Source organism: Lynx rufus, unplaced genomic scaffold, assembly GCF_022079265.1.
Source record: "Lynx rufus isolate CCGP_SWC_20201006 ecotype Redwood Valley unplaced genomic scaffold, mLynRuf1.p SCAF_5, whole genome shotgun sequence".
NCBI classification, from domain to species: Eukaryota; Metazoa; Chordata; class Mammalia; order Carnivora; family Felidae; genus Lynx; species Lynx rufus.
The window spans coordinates 79,051,369-79,059,258 of record NW_025814867.1 but is presented as its reverse complement, the minus strand read 5'-3'; positions in this window follow the sequence as shown (position 1 = coordinate 79,059,258).

The following is a 7,890-nucleotide window of genomic DNA, read 5'->3' as shown; positions in this document are numbered from 1 at the left end:
AGTGACAGTTAAGGTTGGTGACAATCCCTTGTGCTGGGTCTGGCAGAGACTATGCACTCAGTAAATACCTGGATTTGAACAGTCCCCTTTTGTTTGAAAAGGCGATTTTCCTGAGAGGCAGAACCTAGTGTTTACCAATATTACTACTTGTGTGATTTTACGTGTGTGCATTGAGTCTGTGTTTGTGAGGCACCTTCACATTCATTATTAGTTCATTGCATCGTGGTACTACCGATGTAAGGAAAGGAAATTAAGCAGGGCCTCTAGTCCCATTTTAATTTTTTTTTTCAACGTTTATTTATTTTTGGGACAGAGAGAGACAGAGCATGAATGGGGGAGAGGCAGAGAGAGAGGGAGACACAGAACCGGAAACAGGCTCCAGGCTCTGAGCCATCAGCCCAGAGCCCGACGCGGGGCTCGAACTCACGAACCGCGAGATCGTGACCTGGCTGAAGTCGGATGCTTAACCGACTGCGCCACCCAGGCGCCCCTCTAGTCCCATTTTATAGATGAGAAAGCTGAGGCTCAGGGAGGTAAAATAACGTTCCCAGGGAAAGCTGGAAGGTGAACGCCAGCACGCCGGCAGAGGTGTTTATTGAGGGGGAGGTGACGATGAAGGTCAGAAGATAGCCATCAGAATACAGGTGCACCTGTCTCCATCTGCTGAAAGTTGTGGTCCAATGTGTAAAACTCCAGATTTGCAGACAACCGAACACCCTGTGAGTATGTTAGTCTGTAGGTGGTACTGGAGGTGTGGGCATCATGGGGACGGTGACCCGGAGGAGGTGAGACCCTGTGGGTAGTTCTTTTGCACAGATGCGTCACCCTCTGTGCCTGCCCGAGGACTGTGACAATGCCTGTGTGAGTGCTCATGAACAAGCACCCAAGTGGGTGGACAATACCCACGAGTGTGCTAGGGACGCGGCCAGAGTCCCGGCTTGTGACGGCGTGGTCATGGGTTTCTGGGTCCCTATGTGGAGTACTGTCTTTGAGCAGTTCTGTGACTTCAGCCAGAGCTCCTGAGACCAGCCATTTTGCAGTGTGGGTGGACCCACAGTCCCACTCCTTCCTTGGGAAAAATAACTCAGCAAAATCTCCTACTACTGAGTGGGCCAACGGTGTGAGATGTATACTTGAGAGATGATGCAGTATGAAATCTGAGCCTGGTAGAATTGTAAGGTATCTGGTTCAGATACTTATTTTATGGATGGAAACACCGAGGATCACTGGACAAAAGTGGTTGTATTTATTACTCCATGTCTGCCTCTGATATTTCATTTATTCAAGAAACGTTTGTTGAGTGGGCATTCTGTGGAAGGAGTCACCTCTGAGGATTTCCCAGTCTAGTGGAGACAGACACATACAAACAAGAAGTCACAATGCCAACAGGGGCTTAATATAAGTGACTATGTTTTGAGGGAGCTCACAGAAGGAGCTACCAGCTCATTTCTGGGTCTCTAAGAGGGCCACACATCAGAGATGACATTTGAGCCAAAAACATTTTGCTGAAGGCACAGAAGTGCTTACCGACAACATGTTCAAAGACCCAGAGGTCTTTTGTGTGTGAGACGGGAGTCGGGGCTGGCTGGAATCTAGGGTGTGTCTGTGTACAAAGGAGTTTTTAGGGTGGGGTCAGCAAGCAAAACCAGAGGGGGTGCTGGATCATGAAGGGCCTTATATGCCAGACTCAGGAGTCTGGACTATTTCCTGCAGGAAGTGGAAAAGCACTGAAGGGTGGTAAGCAGGGTAATAAAGAGATTTGAAGGCTTAAACATATCGTTCTGCAGATAGTTTGGAAAATGGACTGAAGAGAGACTGGAGTCAGGGAGACCAGTTGGAAGATGCCAGAAAGAGTCATAGTGAATGATGATGAAGGCCTGCAGTGGGGAAGGAAAAGAGGCAATGGATGTGAGAAATTCAGGACCTGGCAGTGACATGAGTATTGGAGCGATGAGGAGTGTGGCTGGAGGAGGGGCACAAGGTGTCTCAGCGCCTAGGCTGGCGAATGGGGAGAAGGGGGTACAGCCAAGCAGGAGAGGAGCTGAGGGAGGCAGAAGGGGACACCATTACAGGTGGGATGTACAGTTTCCAACTTGTTTTTTGTTCATTGCTTGGGGATGTGAAAGTGGTGGTGCGGATGGAGGAAATCGTCTGGAGCCCAGGAGAGACACCGAGGTTGGAAGTCAGGTAGCTGTCAGGACTAGAACCTAAGCAGATTGATGTCAGTGAGATTGGAACACTATCTGAAAACCAAGGCATCCAAAGTGGTATTCGGAGGTGTCTTGGCACTAGGGCTGAAAGTCTCCAGAGGGCAGAAAGATGCCCGACATCTGCTCAGTAAGGTCCCCCTGGCGCAGCGGGGGGACCAATGGGGACAAGAGGAAGGGTCTCAGACTCTGGGTTCCAATCCTTTTACCACTGTTTCTTCCCAGGAGACAGAGGGAGGAGCGAGGCTGGCCAGTCTCAGTGACTCCCAGGAAGGAAGCAGGGGGTGGGGAGCAGTTCCAAGGTGCCAAGCTAATGCCGGATGCGTTAACATCCTCTCTCCATCACAACTGGGAGCAGCAGCAGCATCCGATCAACCTGACGCTCGTGAGGTTAAGCCGTTTCTCCAAGGTCACAGAGAAGGTATATCTGAATTATTCCAAAGGTTACACTATTTCTATACATTGCTCTGCTCTCTGTAGTGTCTTTGGCTGAAGACGGCATTAAAGTACCCTCACTGGCGAGTGCCTACTATGTGAAAGACGCTGTGCAAGAAGTGGCTAATAGAGATGATCTTCTCTCAGAAACTCAACATCTCATGTTGGAAACCCTTGATCTGTCATTTGTTCATCCACTATTATCTGAGTAGCACCTCTGAGCAGAGCCCGCATAGGGGCTGTGGAGACAGGCAGCTCAGGATCTCAGCCCCAGCACCCTGTAACACTGATGACAGGATGCAGGGATGAAACAGTGGAATGGGTATTTCGTGTTCTATCAAGAGTTCAAGGAAGATTTCTCAGAGCTACTTTTAGGTTGACATTGAAGGCTGAGCCAAGGGAGCTCAGGGGAGCTCATTGAAGGGGATCCAGCTCTGTAGGAACTGTAAGCACACTGTGGGAGCAAGTGCAAGAAATGGCAGGTATAAAGCGAGAGCAGCGTGGGTTGGCATGCGTTGGGTGGTTGTTGGGTCGTTGCGACAAGTTTTTGAAGCACTGCTAACAAGAGATGAATTACTGAAGACTTGGCTATTTCTATACTCTTCTGTTTTGACCCATCAGCTCTTTATTGCATTTGCCCCTTGTATTGCTTCCTTGGTACCAGATGCTGGGCTAAGCCTGTGAGGGTACAATGGAGAGTAAAATGTAGGATAGTGCCTGACATCAAGGTTAGAGACTCAGGTTAGATGGTCACAGTCCTATTGATGTTTGAAGAGTGTTAAAAATGAAAGGAAGATGGTGTGAGAGACCACAGAAGAGGGGGACATGTTTTGGGGGGTGGTAGGGATGGACCTCACTGAAGAAATATCACTTACGCTGAATCTGAAAAAATGAATAGAACAATTAGATTCTGTGTGGGCGGGGGGGGCGGGTGTTGAGGGCATGGGGGAGACACAGGTAGGGAGCAGGGAACGTTGTCCCTGAAGGAAGCATTAATAAAGAGAAGACAGATGTTCTAACAAGCATTCTAGCAAAATCACAGTGCAGGATGGTCTGGAAGCTGGTGGCAGCCGGTTGGTGTTCTTGAACCCACGCCCTTGCGCGCACCCTGGGAAACGGCAGCTCAGCGTGGACTTGGGTCTTCCAGTGACTTCCACTTGTGAGTTCGCTCTGTGTAACTAAGACCTTTGTGTCTCAACATCTTCATCTGTGACGTGGGGGAGCGCACCCCTATGCACCTGTCAGAAGACTGATACTAACAAGAAATGGCAAAATATGAGTCATCTGTAGACATCCTCTCAAAAACTAACAGTTTGGAATTGATGTCAAAAGTGTGAAAGAGCTTGGGAGTGTTCATTACACACACAGAGACACACACACAGCCCAGGATTTAGCAGTGTCAGCCTCTAGTAGACGGCTGTGGGTTTCCATTCCCACATCTACCTATCTCTAAATGAAGAGGCGGGCTCTGAAATAGACACAGGGGACTGACACGAGCAGTGTGCTCCTTGGGGTGCCCCTGAAAAGAGAGAGAGCTGCCTTCGTTTCCCTCACTTCTAGCCCCCTTTCTCTCCCTGAGCTACAAAGGGGCTTCAGTCTGGAGCCAAAGCACATCTGACACAAGAATCAATGTCTAAGTTGGAAGTAGAATCCAGATTTCCACGGCACTGAACTTTCCATGAGCTGATGCCCTGGCAGAGTTCTCTGGTTTGTTGAACAAGAGGCCAAGAATGCTTTCGACTCTGTGACCTCCAGAGGTAAATTAGAAAATGTGTCTATGCTATGTGATAAGTTCCCGTCTTTGAGACCTTGAAGGACAGAACAGTCCCCAGAATGTCCGGGGGCATCTTGGCCTCTAGCCTCAGTTCTGCCACATATTGGCTGTGTGTCTGTGACTTTGGGCACAGTTCCTTCCCCAAGCTGAGGCCCAATTTCCTCACCTCCAAAACAAGGTGGTTGGTCCAAGATTTCTGGGTCTTTGCAGCCTGACGTGCTGCGCCTGTAGGACTCAAAGCCCTCACAGGAAGACCCTGGGTTGTATTTAACCTCGTTTCGGATGACCCTTTACCTGTGTTTGTTGTCTGGGAGGGCCCTCCCTCTTGCTGTTGTCCTGTCACCTAACCTCAAGCTGCAAATAAGTTTTCTTCACAACGCATTCAGAACCAGCATTTCACAGCTGGCTTCTACGTGATTCCAAGATTTGCTGTTGACGAGGGCCCGGTGACTCTGAACTGATACCAAATTAAGTTTGATGTATAATACAGGCCGTGTAGTGATCAATCAGCGTAGGCCAAATGGAGGGTGATGGATAGCATGATCAGGAATTGCCAGGGTAGGGATGGGCAGATTGGTTTTCTCCAAACAACCAGCAATTAAAGCTTTCACCTTCACCCCCACTATCCAATGCTCTCCTTCCCATCTCCTGACTGAACATGAATTTCCCTGAGAGTTCAAAGTTTGCCTATTAAATGTGGTAAGTTTTTTAAAAATATATTTGCAACGGTATGTGTGCGCATGTGTATATTCTGTGATTTGGGTGCTGCGTATTCCTTGATTTTGATGCATCTTCGATTCCTGGGATTCATGAAGATCAAGAAAGGAAAGTGGCAAAGCCTGAATGCCATAGGAAATTCTAGACTGGGGAGCTTTCTCAACTCTCCTCTAGGAAGGACATTTGAAAAATAAGAAAATAGACTTCATTCTCCCAACTTGAGTCATGGCCACCCCCAACTCCTATCATTTTCTTTGGGTGAGGATGATAACCCTGGGAGGTGGGTAGGCCTGGATGAGAGAGTCACAGAAAGTCACCGAGCCAGTGAGTTTTGGCGCTTAAACTCAGCCGCCGTCTTAAAAAAAAAAAAAAAAAAAAAAGTAATAGGCAATTACCCAAGTCTCTCATGATGCTCATATGAATCCAGTTTTGTGGAGGAGGAAACAGAGGTTCCAGAGCTAATCTCCAGGTTCTCTGGGCTGTGATTTGGCCCAGCTCTACTGAGGGCTTGGGCAGAGTCCCATCACATGGTGGGGTTCCATTTTGCTCCATTATGAGCGTTACCGCTCTGGTGAGACCGTTTTAGTCACGGCTTGCACGATTGTCATTCTCCGTCCCTTTGAAAACTCATTTCATGGTCCAGTAGAGCAGAGTTTCATCCAATAGCACTCTGACTTGGTGGCTTCAAAGTGTGGTGCCCGCCCCCCGGCTGGGTTTGGGGCAGTAATGCTTAACAATCTGGTAGTTAAATTAGAAACAACAATAACACGACCGGCAGGTTTGGTCAGATACCCTGACGATCCCCAACCCTCACGCTGTAAGTGGAATAGGTGAAAAGGGATGGATAGGTTTGTGATTCTTCTATAGGGTTCCTGCCTTGTCTTCTACAGCCAGACAGAACAAGAAAACTCACTTAGCCATGGACTAAAGTACAACGTTATGATTCGGAAAGCTTGCGCTTTGTAGACCACCTCTCAAGGCTCAGGGCTAACAGGCTAGAAATAAACTGGAACAATTAATTCTAAAATTATCCCAAAGGCAAACCTTTTTTCCAAAGGTCCAGGTTGGTTTCATGTCTGGAGTATGTGCTCAGTTTTTCTTTCAAACAATGAAATTATATATCCTGCTCTGGCCTCTGGGACTCCTGGGTCCCCAGAAGTGGAGCGTCCTAACTCGTGTCTGTCCCCTTTCCAGGGTAGCTCTTGCGTGAGTGTCCAACTGTGACAAGGCAGTGGACTTGCAGAGTTCAGTACCCTCAGATGCTCCAACCGTAGCAGCCCGGTTCCCGGTTCACCTCAGGACAATGCAAACTGAGCTATGCATTTACTGTAATTCTAATCAGATGACTCTATAATTGGAAGAACACCAGTGGCGTTCTGTCTTTGGAGTCTTCTCCATTAAGTGACTGAACGAGGGCCAGGGGACCTTTGTTTGTCCCAAATGCGGTCCTGATAGAGACTTTGGGATCTGGGTACTACGTTCTATTCTGTAATAGGACCAAGTTCTTTCTCCTTCCTTGGTAAGACGCTAAATCAGTCTGGAATTGGCACATCAGGTGTAGAGAGGTCATTTCCCCTCTACCTCAGTAAATTCTGGGCAATTGCCCTTCTAACAGTAAGGAAATAAACAAAGTATGTGTGCATTTTGGCAGGGGGGTAGGGGGAGAGTCTGTGTAAATGCTTGATGATAGTGACTGAATATTTTAGCTAAACACTTCCAAGTCCAGATCCTAATCATATGTGGTAATGGTTGTCTAAATAACCAGAATGATAATGTGAATTTCTTAATCGTGCGGAACACCTCAATTACAGACAGAAAGAAACATTAAGGATAAAGGTCTTGAGGAATCCGTTTATGGTAGAAACTTTGCAAAGTATTGTGTGGCTTTGGGAGATATAGACATGAATCAGACCAGACCCTGACCGTGAAGGGCACACAATTTCGAGAGGAATTATGCTCATAAAAATTATAATCCAAGATGGAAGGTGCGTGGCCTGGGGTACTGGCATTCAGAAAGAGGAACAATCACTCCCTGGTAGGAGGATCGGGCTTGGCTTCTTGGAAGAGGTGGATGTTGAGCCAGACTTCAAAGAACGGGAAGGATTTGGTTTAGGGGAACACCAGAGGAAGAGATCATTGCAGGAGCCAAGGTGAGAGGGGGAAGTGTGGGAATGTGTGGACTGGTGAGTGTTGTCTTTAGGCAGCCAGGATAAGTAAGGACTTCACCCCTGGGGTCAGTGATCTGGGTCACGTTCTCTACATCAGTGTTTCTCAACCTTTGCATGCAGACCTCTGGGGATCTTATCAGAATATAGTTTCTGATACAGTGAGTTGGGGGTGGAAGCCTGAAATGATGCATTTCTAATAAACTGAGGTGATGCTAACACTGCTGGTTTCTGGACCACTCCAAACAATGCGGAATTGTTGAGGATTTTAAGCAGTAAGGAAGGAGCTCCTGCTATACCCAGCCTTACATTCCCTTTGACATTCTGAGGTTGCACACACACACACACACACACACACACACGTACGGCAAGCAGGACTCATGTGAGCATTTGCTTGTATCATCCTTTCCTCAGTTGTACTGACTCAAATAAAAATCCAGGTAGAAGGTGAAAGTGGACAAGGGACAGAAAGATACTAAAGACCTGGCTTCTAGAAACCAGATACGGCACAAACCACAATGTAAATGCCGTTTTGGTTTCACAAATGGTTTCTCCCCCTGAGCTGTTTATTGAAGGGCAGAAGCCAGGCGAT